This window comes from Mesoplodon densirostris, chromosome 11 (genome assembly GCF_025265405.1).
Source record: "Mesoplodon densirostris isolate mMesDen1 chromosome 11, mMesDen1 primary haplotype, whole genome shotgun sequence".
Lineage (NCBI taxonomy): Eukaryota > Metazoa > Chordata > Mammalia > Artiodactyla > Ziphiidae > Mesoplodon > Mesoplodon densirostris.
In genome coordinates, this window is record NC_082671.1 from 88,585,505 (window position 1) to 88,601,660 (window position 16,156).

The 16,156-nt window shown below is 42.2% G+C and overlaps 1 pseudogene; it reads right to left on the reverse strand.

Moving 5' to 3' along the window:
* Positions 1–14,159: 14,159 nt before the first annotated feature.
* Positions 14,160–14,693, reverse strand: LOC132499588 (small ribosomal subunit protein uS2-like; annotated as a pseudogene).
* Positions 14,694–16,156: the final 1,463 nt, after the last annotated feature.

A 16,156-nucleotide genomic window follows, 5' to 3' on the forward strand; every position in this document is an offset into this window, starting at 1 on the left:
TGCAAACTCTACCTAATAAACAAGAAGTCGCTGAGCTGCTGGGCAATCCCCTTTATCAATTGATGGCCATTATCAATTTGGAGAAGGGATTGACTTCTCCCTTTTAATACAGAAAGCATAAAATTCTAGTCTGCTACTATAAAATTTCATAAACTTTCTCTTGACCCTTTAATAAGTATAAAAACAAGAAGAAATATGAAGACAGAAACCTACTTCATCATGTATGCACATCCCCCTTTGCATGCTAAGACCATAATATTTTATTCCCTTTTATGTATTTTTCAAATTTCAAAACAAATGTCTATATAATTAGAATTATTAGATACTGATTTAAAAATCTCTGTTGATTTGTATTAGTTTATCAAAATTGATGTTGATAATGGGCACTTGCCATATGATTGCTTTATTGATAGACACTCTCTTTAGATCAAAGACTCCTGACTGAACAGCCTGTTATACTGACACCAAGCATACCAGAAACCTGCTCCCTGACCTATATAACTATTTTGCGTTTGGCTTTATCGTGGATGAAGCTCCTGATATTTTCCAGAGCTGAATTTCCAGAGCAACTATAGCTGAGAGTTGGCTGTCTGGCTGGAACTGAATCCCTAAGAGGTACATGGATGAAATCATGGGAGACCATGGTCGCTGGTCAACAGATACTCAGAAACCTATGGGGAAATGTAATTTCATTTTACCTTTGAGGTTTGTGTCAAGAAGATCATTCACTTTTGCAACCATGGCACTGAGACATTTTTGTAATTTCCCATAGCTTAAGGGCTTTTCATGCTGCATTAAGTATCTATGGTGTTTAAACAGCATTAAAGCCTATTAAATCCACGACCCACAACATAAGGAGCTCTATAGACACAAAAGAGTAATGCACAAGAACAGTTTTCTATAAGGTCATTTCTCTATAAAATAGAAAAAAGAAAGCCTTTATGTAAAATAGGAATTTGGGTCCTTGATAAATGGAATATAAAGGAGAAATGTTTTCAACTGCTTCTACCTAATTTCCTCTGTCACATGATTTGGCTTTTTACAGCAAATGTGCCTGTGGCATTACATATTCAAGGCATTAGTAGTCATTGCCTTAGAATTCATGACTTCTTACTTTCCATGCCGAAGTTTGACCACACCTGTGTACCCAATACGCAGCAAGGAGCCTTTTCATTGCAATAAAAATAGCTTCAACCAGGGACTGCTCTAATTTTGCTTGGCTTTGGTCTTATGAAATGACTCACCTAACACTTTTTTAAACTTCTCTGCATATTGAATAAATAAAATGTGACTGCATCACTAATTTGCAGTAACTAACTGCACTAACTAACCCTCACTTGAAGATAGAAGGATTGCAAAATTTTATGCCCTGAAATGAAGCTACTGTTTTTTTTTTTAATGGATGCTTGGAAAATCACCATTTGAGTTCTGGACACAGTGTTTCAGACTCCAGTGTTAATTTTATTAAGCAGTATAATCAGAAAGTCACTTGAATCATCATGTAATAATTTGTGCTTCTGGATCTTAATAGATATGGCTGTAAGAACTCAATGCTCAAATAATTATTACAATAAAGAGAGACATAATCAACCCAATGTTATTCAGACCCCAAAGTAACTCACTGTAGTGATTCTTATTTTTCTTAAGTGTAATCTTAAAAAAAAAAAAAAAGGGAACTAGGAATTTTTGGAGGCTTCTTACAACGATGGTGAGTTGGTAACTTTGGAAACTCGAAAGGAGGCAGAGAGACACATTTTATTGAATCTTACACCAAGTACACACAGTCTAAGGGATGAGGGTAAATTTCCTAATTTCGATAGAATTTCACTCTACCCTTTAGCAAAATTGAACTAGTTGTACTGAGGGATCTCACCATATGCTATGGAGAATAATTTATGTATAACTTAAATACAAAAATAGTAAAATATTCAGAGAATAAACCCAAATATCTACAGTGTCACAACACTGTACAATAATATACAGTACCCATCACCCTCCCTTTTATTTTTATTTATTTATTTATTTATTTTGCGGTACGCGGGCTTCTCGCTGCCGTGGCCTCTCCCATTGCAGAGCACAGGCTCCGGACGTGCAGGCCCAGCGGCCATGGCTCACGGGCCCAGCCGCTCCGCGGCACGCGGGATCCTCCCAGACCGGGGCACGAACCCGTGTCCCCTGCATCGGCAGGCGGACTCCCAACCACTGCGCCACCAGGGAAGCCCACCCTCCTTTTTAAAATCCTGCTTATTCGTGTTACTTTTTCTAGTCTAAATGGTACTCATATTCATTTATATGAAGGCTTTCTTAGATCACAATTTCACATTCATTTGACATTTAATGAGTACTTAGTGCTGTGTTGTATAGAGGATGATGAATATGGTTCAGCATTCAGATTGCTCACAGAGTAGTTGCAGAGAGAGAAATACGGGCCAATAATTGTCATTGTGAAAAATGTTATGAGAGTATCAAGTATTATGGGGTCCCGGGGGAAGGAAGGTACTATTTGGGTCTCTTCCATTCTCTGTTATCCATACTCCTTACAAGCTTTCATCCTCACCACTCTACACTGTTCTTATCCAGGTCAACAATGGCTCCCATGTTGCTAAATCTGGGTCATGTCTCAGTCCTCATCTCACTCAATATGTCAACAGTATTTCACACAGTTGTTCATTTCCTCCTTCTTGAAAGACTTCCTTCACTTGGCTCCTGGGAGGTCACTCTTGCTTCACTTCCTGTCTCACGGTCACTCCTTTTAAGTCTTCTGTGTTGGCTCTTCTACAGCTTTCCAAGCTCTGAACATCAAGTACTTCAGAACTCAGTCCCTGAACTCTATTCTCTTCTCCCTTCTCTCTAAGTGATCCTACCTCATTTCAGGGCTTTAAATATCATCTATTTCAGATAACTCCCCAATACCTACCCCCACCCATGATATTCCCACTGAACTCCAAAGCATTTATGCAACGGCCTACCTGACAGTTCCACTTACAGGTCCAACAGGCATCTCTCACATAACATGATTTTTTTTAAATCTTGATTTTTCCCACCCAATCTGTTCCTCCTACAGTCTTCGCCATCTTAATAGAGGGAAACTTCATCCTTCCAGTTCCTCAGGTCAGAATTCTTGGCATTGTCCATGACTATTTCCTTCACATTCTACCTTTCAGCTTTGCCTTCAAAACATATTCAGAATCTGACAACTCTTAATACCTCCCCTCTTGTCACCCTGGACAACAGTTGTCACCTGGATTATTACAATAGCCTCTTAGCAGGTCTTTCTGCTTTTCTTCTTGCCTCCCTATCGTCTGTCCTACCCATGGCTATCGTCGTGATCCTATGAAAATCTAAGGCAGATTATTTCACTCTTCTATTTCCTGCCCTTCAATGGTTTCCAGTCTTACTCCAAATAAAAATTAAAGTCCTTTCCACGGCCCACAAGGCCCTACAAAGTCTTGGCCATAGCTACCTCTCTGATCTCATCCCTCACTCATTCACCTCACTCCAATCACACTGGCCTCCTATCATTTCCTCCAGTATACCAAGAATGCTCTGCTTTGGGCACTTTGCACTTGCTATTTATTCCCTCTGCCTGAAATGCTTTTCCTATTACCACTCCCCACTTTCTACAGCCACATAGACTGAACTCATGCTTTATTTTCATCTCTGCTCTCATATGACTTCATCCTAGTGGCCTTCCTCAACCACTGGTTAAAATAACATCCTCACCCACCTACCCTGCCTTATTTTTCTTCATCCTAGTTCCACCGGGCATGCACACTGTTGCTTGCTACTTGTTTATTGTCCACTTGCTTCCACTAGAATCTAAATTCTATCACAGTTGAAAATGTCTGTTTTTTCACCGTTGCCTCTCTAGATCTTAGGACAGTATCTGGCATATAATAATCTTCCAATAAATAATGAATTTTAATGAATTAATATATTTGAGCGGAGAAAAAAGGACAAGGGATCCCAGGCAGAAGAAACAAGCACCTGCAAAGGAATAAGTTTGGTCTGTTTAAAACAGAAGTGAGCAAACTTACAACCTGGGGACCAAATCTAGCCTGCTACTTGTTTTGGTTAAAGTTTTATTGAAATATAGCCAGGCTCATTCATTTACATTACTATTTATGAATGCTTTTGTTCTACAACAGCAGAGTTGAATAGTTATGAAAGAGACCATATGGGCTGCAAACCTGAAATATTTACTATATGGCTCTTTACAGAAAAAGTTTGCCAACCCTTGGTCTGAAGGGTAGAGTGCATTTTGGACATGGTGGGAAGATGGAAGAGTCAGTATGGACAAGCTGGAAAGGGTTTAGGTGAGTTTGGACGTCATATGTAAGTCAAGAGAGAGTGAGACAATGGGTGCTTTTAGGCAAGGGAGTCCCTGACAGGCAGGAACTATGTCTAATGTAATTTGTGCATTAAAGAGTACTTGCTATTTAAACCAGTTATCCCAGTGGCAGCTGCTGCCAGGACTCCTGCCTTTATGTCATCGCCACGTCTGGGATTAGCTCTTGATGTAGGAACCAGAAAGTGGTGAGAATCCCTTTGCTTCCTCCACCCTCCTATATGAGGTGTTGGTTTGGAAATGATCTATCTCTTGTGGTGAGTCTGGCACAGATAGCCCCAACAGAATCCATTATCGCCTCTAGATAACTGGCCTGGGCTGATCTCAAGAGTCCCAGAAACATGAGGGTGGTTCTAGGGTAACCAAGAGACTTATGTCTCCTCAGACTTGTTGGTCCTGCTTTAGGAAGCTTCTGGAATTTGAGAAACTTTGGAATCATTTCTATAGAGGGTGACAAGAAAAACTCTAAATTTTCAGTGGTTTGACAGCTCATCAGACCTTTTCCAAGTTCTCTAAACCACGTGAATCAGTGAGACTTTGCCACTGGGTAAGGTCAAAAGATTGCTGATCCATTTTGCTTTTACTCAGATTGGATTTCACAGTAAAGCAGCCTTTCCCCTGCTGCCTTTGGCTGTTATGATTTTAGCTTCAGCCAGACCCTAAGTTAGGGCAGGAGTAAATTTTGAAGAAAAAAAAAAGGAGAATAAATGTGTTCTGAATTTCACAGAACAAAGTGGAGCTCTGGCTTGTGGTGGAGCTTGGGAGCAGACGCCCCCCACCCCTCTTGCCTTTGAGAACGCAGTGGTGAAATCAGGTCTGCTCCAGTGAAGCTGCGGCATTCGAGTTTAATCTGATAGATCCCAATGTGCCTACTTTGGTTTGAGACTCGGTTCTGGCCTGACATTTTTTGCCCATCCCTCAAAGTGTGTGTAAGCAGGGGAAGCCAAGTTTCTGCTTGTATATACTGAATCATTCAACTAGAAGTCCATAGCCCTTACAACAGCTCATGTTGTCTCTTGGCTTGCCTTTAAAAATTCAAAGTATGGGTTATCTGAAAACTGATAGGTTATCATTTGAAGGAGGAAGTAGAAAGTGCCAAATAGTCAACAGTCTAGGCCTAAGAAAAAGAAACAGAACTTTGATTTCTACTGTAGCCTTGGGGACCCCCCTTTCTTTAAGCTTTACAGTACACCAGACATTTTTTTTTGGTTTAATTTAATACTTCAATTTTCAGGAAGAAGCCAGATCAAGCTTTTTAGGTTTTATCCGCCTGGGACGTGCTGAATTAACTGCAGGCTTCATTTTGTAGGAGTTCGTATCAGTGGATGGGGCGCTACCTCAGCCCTTTTGAAAGTAGCAGACGGAGGTGGCTCTAATAATTCCATTAAGACCGTGGATACACACTTGCCTTGGGGATTTGAAGTTGGGCTTAATCAAATCTGGATTTGACATTTCACAGCCCACATCAAGGGTTTCTACAAAGGAACATCAGAGCAGTACCAGCTATGCTCTTGCTCTGACTTAGTGCCTTCTCCTGGGGAACTGAACAGGCCTTGTGCTAATCTTGTTGATGCTTTCGCCGCACCTCTGCCCTGCTGTACAGCACTCAGAGCTTCTGCAGGCCACAGTTTCTTGCCATCCGTGAAAAAGTATTTATTTAGTGCCTATCATGCCCCACGTCGCTGGGCTAGGGTCTGGGATGGGTGCAATGGTAAACAAGAATAACTGTACTCTGAGCTGCATGTGTAAACATTACACATAGTAGGAGCTACAGATGCTCAACCCATGGCTGAAAAGCAATTAACTATTTTTATTCATTCATTACCAACCATGTCCTAATAGGTTATGCCCACCCTTGAGGAGTTTAAAGCCCAGTCCAGTGGTTCTCAGCTTTAGCCACCTAAGAAGCCCCAGGAAGGCCTATTTCACATGGGAAAATGAGGCATCTGCACTTCTCAGAGGCAGATGTTTTTGAGGCACTTGTTCTTTGGACCACACTTTGAGAAATACTGATACATGTAGAAGTGATGTAAACAAACAACTGTGAAAATAGCATAATAAATTCTGCACCTGTCACAGTGGAGGCTCAAAGGTGAGAGAGCACAGTCCTATTCCGGAGGCTAGAGAAGGCTTCCAAGATGAAGCTCTAGATCTTGCGGGATGATGGAGGGTCATTTTTTTTTTTTTTTTTTAAACAGGCTTTAAGATTTCACTAGCTCTTTTTTTTTTTAATTTATTTATTTTTGGCTGTGTTAGGTCTTTGTTGCTGTGTGTGGGCTTTCTCTAGTTGCGGCAAGCGGGAGCTACTCTTCATTGCAGTGTGTGGGCGTCTCATTGCGGTGGCTTCTCTTGTTGCGCAGCACAGACTCTAGGCGCGTGGGCCTCAGTATCTGTGGCGTGTGGGCTCAGTAGTAGTGACTCGCGGGCTCTAGAGCCCAGGCTCAGTAGCTGTGGCGCACGGGCTTAGTTGCTCCGTGGCATGTGGGATCTTCCCGGACCAGGGCTCGAACCCGTGTCCCCTGCATTGGAAGGTGGATTCTCAACCACTGCGCCACCAGGGAAGCCAGTCAGACAGTGCCACAGGTGGAAACAGCTTGGAGTGGGAGAGTATTCCAGGCAATGAGGAGAGCAGGAAAAGGACACCAGAGTGGAGAGGGTAGACCTGTTTAGGTGCCCTGGGAGCATGGAGCTGGGAGGGACAGTGAGGGAATACGGTGCTGGAAAGTACTCTGGAGGCAGGTCATGGAAGATCTTGAAAGCCAATGTTGGACTGAGAAACCGTTAGCGAGAAACCATTTTGTAGCAGAGAAATAACGTGATCAAATTTGCATATCAGACGGAGTAGTCGGGGGCAGTGTGGTGTTGGATGGGAAACAATGTAGGAGACAAGGAGCACTTAGGAGGTTCTCCATGAGTGTCATTAAGTGTAAAAACAATAGGGATTTTGTCAGGATATACATGCAAAGCATGCTTTGGCTGTAAAGATATATATGTAAAAAAGCTGACCCACCAGCCACAGGAAGAGCGGGAATCACAGAGGAGCAGGCTGCCAGAACCTTCCCTTGGGAGCTCCGCTGTTAGCATTAGGCAGGTACTATCCCTGCACCTGCTCTCACCTTTCTTTCCACTCACTGGCTTCCTCTATGTGTTGTATCTTCCTCACACCTTCTTCCAACTCCAAATTTCTACTTGCTTAGGAATAAAGGGAAAAGATGCAGATGGAACACTTGTGACATATGGGGTGAGGGTAGGAGGACCCCCAGAATCCCCTCAATGCTGCCCCTTCTCTTTGCGGGTGGCCTTGAACAAAGCCTTTTGAACATTAGTGATCCATTTGTTAGTGGACCCTGAATTTATTTATACAATGACAGTCATTGGCTGTTGTTTTTTATTTAATTATCTTTTTTCCTAATGGAAAAACCTTCAAGTTTGAATTAATGCCAAGTAATTGATTTTGTGAGCCACAACTGCAAAGGAGTATGAGATGCATAAATGTAGGTATTTTATTTCTCTAGCAAGACTTTGTTAATTCAGAATAGGAGAAAACAATTACTAGCATAAATATATGAATATTCTGAACTATGGACCATTATAAAGCATTCAGTCTTATTTTCAAGTGTAAGAATTTAAACTTAGTTCCTGTTACAATTACGTCTTTGAGGGCCTCCTTAAATAAATTACTTAGAGTGATTCGTAATGGACATGTCAATTCCTTTTTATGTAAACAGTCCTCCCACATTTTTTAAATGGTATATTATTTTGCACAACTTTAATATTCTCCTTGCTAAAGGTGAATGCATCATTCATTTCTTTAGAAAACCCATTGCCCCATGAAATGAAAGATAAATTTCAAACTCTGCCCTAGCAACAACTGTTACAGATTAAAAATATGTCTCACTATCTAAGATTGAGAGGAGCGTATTTTGGCAACCAAACTTCGTAAACGTCAGAATAAGTAAGGTTTTTCTGTGTCAGCCACAGCTTCTTCCCAGAGGTCATTATCCAGGTCTTCAAGACTCTAGGTCAGCCTTGGATTCAGGTTTCAAAAGCCTTTAGTTCTACAAACATCCAAAAGTCATGAAAAATTCTCATTAGCCCATTGGCAGTGTTCCCTGTAAATAGCGACTTCCACTTCTTCCCACAAGGCTGGGCTAAGAGAACTTGCTGTCTGAAGCAAATACATACCCAAAGTCCTCACCACACACAAGTTCCCACGAAAAACAAGCAAAAACGGGACCAGAGAGGCAGACCCAGAGATGTCTATCCATTCCCTGTGCTTCTTTGGCCCATACCTGCTCTCTTTGAGGCTAGTGCTGATTTGCAAGCCTTGGAAGGAGCTGGTTCTGAAGGTTTTTGTCAATTAAAGGGAAGCCAAGCCTCCCCCTCTTGGCTGCTCCAATGGAGCTGATTGCCCTGTGGCTCTGGATATTCTGTCTACATGGTGCCTTCTGGGGCGGTGAGCCTAGTCTCTGTGCAGCTGACATGGAGGCAGAGGGGACGCATCTAATCATCTACAAGCGGCATGCATTTAAGTTCTCCTAAACCACCTCTGACAAGCTTCAGGTGAGGCCCCATCCCTGGGGTGTGTATCAGTTTGGGGGAATCACTCCATGTACTTCAGGATTCTATAAACTTTGATCTTAGCCCCTCTTAATGGGAATCTCTCAAGGCCTAAGTCTTGACTCTTCTGTTCCGTCCTCGCAGGATATCTCTTAATCCACTCCATCGACTTAGCCGCCCTTTCTTAGACTTTGGAGTTCTGTCCTGTTTCTTTGAGAATTCAATTTAGGGAGCAACCTAGTATAACAGGTAACTTCATGATCCTTGGCATTTGCAAGTCCAGAGATCAAGCCCAGGCTCTGCCATGGAATTGCACTGAGATGGGGGACGAGATGCTTAACTTTCCTGAGTTTATTTCCTCCTTAGTAAACTCAGAAGAGCAACAGCACCCTCTTTACCAAGTTTTTATAAGGGTTAAATAAATGAACACATATACCTATTAGAATACCTGGTCCCTACAAAAGTAAGTGTGATCATCTGGAAACACAAACATAACTAGATGACTGAGTTCTCTTCTTTACATGAATGTTTGACCAACTGCAGTCTACATATTTGGTAGCAATACAATCCCAGAATTTTTCTGACCCTAAATAAAGTGCAGTTGATCCGATCTAGCCTTAAAGTGGCAGCTGTTCTAAAGGTGTTGACTTTGTACATTCCATACACAGGACCACACTGTGCATCTTACTGAAAGCCACATTCATTATTTGTCACTTGTTCAATGCCTACTCTTGTCTAGGCACTGTGTTAGGCAGTGAAATCTCAAAGGAGAATAAACCAAAGCCTCTACCCTTAGAAACCTTCTAGTGCTGCTCAGTGTATGTACATAGTTACTGCACGTATTGCACTGCTGATTAGTCAGTGTTCAAGTACCATAACAAACAGTCCCAGTGTCTCAGTGGCTCCATGAAAGCTGATTTCTTATTCACATTGTATTAGTTATCTATTGCTTTGGCAGCAAATGACTCCAAAACTTAACAGTTTAAAACAACAAACACGTCAAGTATACTTCAATTTAAAAAAAAAAAAAAAGGAATTTTCTCACACAGTTTCTAAGATTCGAGAATCCAGGAGCAGCTTCGCTGGGTGATTCTAGCCCAGTGTCTCTCACAACGTTGTATTCAAACTATCTGCTGGAGTTGCAGTCATTTGAAGGACCAACTGGGATTAGAATTCTTTTCCCAACTCACTCACCTGATTATTGTCAGGCCTCAACTCCTTGCTGGCTGTTGGAAGGAGATCTCCATTCCTTGCCATGTGGGCATCTCCACAGGCATGGCAGCTGGCATTCCCAGAAAGTAATGAGAAAGAGAGGATGAGAATGAGTGAAAGACCACCAACGGCAGAGGCAGAGGTTACAGTCTTTTATAACCTAATCTCAGAAGTGGCATACCATCACTTCAGCCATATGCTATTGGAGATGACTGCACAAGGGTATGAATACCGGGAGATGTGACCATTGGAGGCCGGCTACCACACAGTGAACATGAGTCATAGTCTATTGTGAGTCGTTGGTCAGGGGAGATGGATGGGGGCAGAGTCTGCTCCACACAGTTTCATTTTAGGACCCCCATCTCCTTCCATCCAGAGAATCCTCCTTATGCCCTTGGCTTTTTCCACCTGATCCTGTGCATCTTGCCAGGAGGTCAAGAGTAAGGAAAAGGCACTAGGGTTGCCCAGCAGATCTTAGTGGCCAGACTTGCACATTGTGTACATTACTTTGGCCCACATTCCTCCAGCCAGAAATCACCTAATTGCAGGAGAGGCTGGGAAATGTGTTCTATCTGTGACCCTGGATTAAAAGGAAATGGGATTTGGCACATGTATAGCAGGCAGTCTGCCACACCCTCTCTTTGAAAAGAGATTGTACATTTAAACAGCTTAATTTTTTAAAAAACCAGTCTGTTCAGTTTTAACACAACGACAAAAAAATATGATTGCCTGCCACTATGTGACAAAGCAGCTGATTGATTGCATATTTTCACCTTTTCAATGCATTGTAAATGCAGCCCCTATTTAAGGGGCCTGAAAGCAGGTGGTGGAGAGCAGTTCCTGAGCCATTAAGTTTGCCGCTTTTTCAGGAATACTATTAGGATGCTGGCAGAAACAAGTCTTGCCTTGTTTCCCAAGTGGGGAAAGAAGAAAGTCTTTATTCCCAAGCAAATGAAAATACAAATCACAAGACTAAAATTATGGATGCAAAACAATATATTAAAATGTGGCTTGTGTGTAGTATTTGCATGCATTTTAATACACATCTGTCATCCCCTTTGCTAAATTCAGTAGGCACTGAAAATATTAAGCAACTGAGTACAGCTAATAATGAGAGGAATTATTTTGAAATATATTTTAACCCGTTTATGTTCCTATTGCCAAACCTCTTGGTCTTTAAGGGCTCTGAGATGTCACATCAGATCATTTAATTGGTCAGATCTCAGATCTCTGTGGCCTAAGAACAACTCACCAAAGTATTTTTCATCAACTGACATGATAACACTCAAATGATTGGAAAAACTAAAATCATTCCTAGGATAGAAAAATTTCATATCAGATTTGAAAGCTGGAAAAGTCTGTAGATATTAGTCTGTAGATATCGGTATTAGATATTTCCATCTCTCCTACTTATTCTCAAGTCTGGCCATGTTTAAGATTTCATGAGACATTTAAGACCACTTTTTGCAAAACCCAAATTTGCTGAGGCTTCTGCTCCAGTTATCTTTGCAGCTAAAGTTTTCAGAACCGGTTTTGCCCTTTTCTAGCGTTTGTTTGCCTGGCTTTCTAAGTTGAGCAAACCCCAGAAAGAGAAATTACTTTTAGGGCCGTAGCAACAATGAACCAAATTTCAACCACACGTAGAATCTTTGCTCTCTGCACATCGAGGCTTCTGGGCCAGAGAAGAAGAATATATTTCATGAGAAGGCAGCTCTAAGTCATAAACTTGAAATACATCAAGCTCTGTGTTGTTAATTGGCACTTACCTCACCTGAAGGCTTTTGCCGAGAAGAGCAGAGAGTTTTAATGGGGAAGGAAGTAAGGAAAGAGCCTGGAGCTCTGGAAAACAGGCCCAGCCACATGTGATTTTTAGCTGAGGGCTTCCCACCCCCCAGGACGCTAGAGCAACAAAGTGGCCTATGTGCTTTCTCAAACCTCGGCTGTTTGTTTGGGGGGTAACGCTCAGGCTGGGGCATGAGTGATAACTGCTTCACGTAATTACGAAGACAGCTTGAAAACTATGCCCCTCTTTGTTCCGGCCTCCAGATGACGGCCGTCTAACTGCTGTTTGTGCCAGTTTTATTTCAAAGCGCTTTTCTTTCCATATTTCAAAGGTCAATGTGTTTACTGGTGGCCAAAAAGAGCCTGTGTGTGAGAGAAAGAAACACATGTGGTTGAGTGGCAGAGCTGGATGAGGAGTCAGAACTGAATTCCAATCCTGGATTGGCTTCTAGATCTGTGAGAGAACTGAATTTATTTCACCTCCCCTTCTTCATTACCATAGAAAGGAGAGGAAGTAAATGGTATCAGTGGTCTCTTCTAGGTGAAAAAAAAAAAAAAATTCTAGAAGTCTAATTCAGGAAGAAGCAATGGAGGTGTTCCCAGTAAAGCAACATCATCAAATACGTAGCCAAGAAAATGTCCATTTCATCTTCTCAAAATGGAAGTGTTTCTTCCTTCAAAGAAAGCAGGCTGTATAGTCTGGTTACCCTTGGAAACCTTGAGATTGTTTTCAGTCAAGGAATATTAGCACAGGGAAATAAAGCAAACACCAAACACTTTCTCAGGAGTCTCCGTTGGCTTTCTGACATCATTGCTTGAAACATCAAAGCTGATCAGACTGAGTTACCTGCCCTTTTATAAAACATTAGAGTTTCTATTATGAATATTTGAAAACAGCATCAAATTTCAATTACATAAGCTCAATACCTATTTCAAATGTCCTTCATGATTCATTTTCTTCTATCCTGTGTTTTCCACATCCATCTTCCCTCTGTTTTCTGTATATTGAGTTGCTGGGGAAAGGAGGTGAGTAAGCTGCAGAAGTGGGAAAGAGCATGTGTTCTGAGAGTAGGTTTACCTGGGTTCAGATTTTAGTCTTCCCAATTAGTAGTTGTGTGACCTTGCATAATTTACTTAATCTCTCTGTGCCTCGGTTTGCTTGTCTACTAATCCAAGTACTCACTTCCTGGTGTTGTGAGGATTGAGTGGATTGATATGTAGAGTAGTGCCTGGCTCTCAGCAAGCATTCAATTAGCTAATCATGAAAAACACTCCCCTTTTTGAAGTGCATTCTGTATTTGGAAAAAAAAAAACTTCTCTTTCGTGCCACCATTTCTCTTCTTGAATCAATCCACCTACACCTGTAGAAGTGAAAAAGTAAATTTGCAAATGCCAAGGGAACAGTGCCTTGTTGTAAAAGGGAGAAAAAAGTAAAATAGAAAAAGAGAACAAATGAAATGTCTAAAACTTAATCTTCCAGTGACTGTGAATTTCCAGCCTCCTTTGAAGTAAGGGTACTCTTTACCTTGAGTTCGTTACAAGACAAACAGAATTCTCACTACTTGACCAGGAAAAGGCATGGCAACTCTTGGCTATGATTCAAGAAGGAATGAGTGGGCAAGGGAGGGAGCACAACAAAGGGGAACTACAGTGTGTTGAAGACCTTGGCTAGGCCTTGCATTTCCATTCCATTTAATCCGTTAGTTGAATATTATTACCTCCATTTTACAATCAAAGAAAGCAGGGTTCAGGAAGATTAAGTGACTTTTCAAAGTCTATTCAGCCAGTCATTGGTGTTGCTAGGATTTAAACCCACTTCTACTGGATGCCAAGACCCCTGCCTTTGTCTCCTTTCTGTATCACCTTTCTAGGAAGGATTCGGCTAGGATGGGGTTCTGAAGGGCCATCAGCAGTATAGACTGAACCAAGACTCCAGCTTATCCATTACCATGTGCACAATATTAGCAAGAGGCTAATATTTCTAAGCCATTTCTGCCCTACTTCAAATGAAGTAGACTCATGTGAGTCTTTGCTGTGAACCACGTAACTTGAGGCATCAAGGAGAGGGGAAACTTGGGAAATTAATTCCCTTTCACTGCTGACGTCAGAACTTCCTCCTGGGTCACAGCCTTTCCAACAGCAGTCCATGCTAGCTTTTCAACATCTTCAGCATCTCTGCAGAGTAGACAGCAGGCTGACCTCACCCAGATGCTCACGGCAGCTGGTGCCACACATGCGCAGAACGCCAACCCCATCCTCACCCCCTGGCCCACATCCACCACTGCAGACCCACTGCGGGAGCTCCCCTGTTGTTGCTGGGGATGGCGATGTCCACACAGCCCAGAGGAGAGTCACTGTGACACAGTGATGGCAGGCGGGTTAACGTAAGACGGCTCTGAGATCAGACCTGGATCAGTAACCGCCGGAAGTCGCGGCTCCAGGAAGGTGGCCTGGATAGAGTCAGGGAAGTTCCCAGAAGAGAAGCGGCCAGCAGTAGAAGTGGCGGCAGCAGCAAACTCCAGCACAGCTCACTGGCCAGTATCCCTGCAGGACATGACACTGAAGTCAGCCCCGTTTCCAATGGCAACAACAGCGCCAGCCGCCAGGGGAGGCTTCTCCCAGGTTCTCTGTAGGTGTATGAGGTGACACCATCACTTTTCCTTTCACAGATGTACCGTTCCATTTGGTAGTCAAGGTTGGTGCCACCTAAGTGGGTTCCTGCTGCAAGGAATTTGAGGACATCCTCCTTTTTCATTTGCAGGTCATCAGGGGCTCCCGACACGATGAACATTTCCCTTTAAGTCACGAAGGGAACCCAGAACAGTGCCTTATGGACCCCTGTCTAGGTAGCCCGGGAAAGCGCAAAACTTTTCCATGAAGATGAAGAGAGTTTGGGCACATGAATTCCTTCCTGGTCATGACCTTGACCCCCACCTCCTTTATTGCCTTAGAGCAAGTATGGTCCATGTTGATAAGAATCTGGCAAAGAAGCCCAGGTTATTATTTTCATACCTAATTATTTCATTTCAGTTCAACCAGGTTTTCTAAACCTGTTTGTGTGTGTTTAGACATACAGCGTAAGTAATTTGTGAGTATTTACTGAGAAGCCTTATCCAAATTCCTTTTAAGAAAGATGCCAGGGGACTTTCCTGGTGGCGCAGTGGTTGAGAATCTGCCTGCCAATGCAGGGGACACGGGTTCGAGCCCTGGTCTGGGAAGATCCCACATGCCGCGGAGCAACTAGGCCCGTGAGCCACAACTACTGAGCCTGCGTGTCTGGAGCCTGTGCTCTGCAACAAGAGAGGCCGCAATAGTGAGAGGCCCACGCACTGTGATGAAGAGTGGCCCCCACTTGCCGCAACTAGAGAAAGCCCTCACACAGAAACGAAGACCCAACACAGCCAAATAAATAAATAAATAAATAAATAAATAAATAAGACCACATAAAAAAAAAAAAGAAAGATGCCAGGACCTCATTCTCAATTCTGTTACTGAAGCTGTGATTTTCCATTTTAGAGTTGAGATGCTAAAGCTAAACACGAATATGGATTTCACTTTCAATAAAATCACCGGCTGGTAAAACCCAGATTAAAACAGAGCATTGGAAATCAAGCTGCCTTTTTCTATTAGAACTAACAAAAGCTGTTTCATTTTCCAAATCCAGAGTTCTAGATGCTGAAATCCTATTTGTAGGAAATGCTAGGCATTATTAAAAATGCAGATAGTTATCACAAGCTGGCATGTTTTTTTGTGGTTGCCAGGATGTTTTAACGACAAAGCTAAGGACAGGTGCACATAATACATCAGCATTTTAATCAAAGAACAAAGAACAGGGAGAAGACGTGAAATGCTCCAAAGCATTTAGGAAAAATAATGCTTTCTCTGGACACTTGGCAGTGACCTCCTTGTTAGGAAAAAGCTGTCTAAAACACATCTCTTTCCTTATTATCTCTTTTTCTCTGGTTATATTTCTCTTCGGTCTGTAGTTCTTCATCTTAAAATAACAACTATAATAGTAATAATAACAAAACCAAAAACTTTGTTTGGCTTAGTGAGCCCTTTAGTCCCTATCCAAAAAAAGAGATTCTTAACCTGGGTTCCATGTATTTTTCTAATGGTATTTTTTTTTTTCTGGGAATTAGGTTCACAGCTTTTGTAAACATGCAAAGTACTTATATCCCTCCTAAAGAAGTTAAGCCAAAAAAAAAAAAACAAAGACATACAAACGCTGAAGAAATATAAGGTACCCTTCTC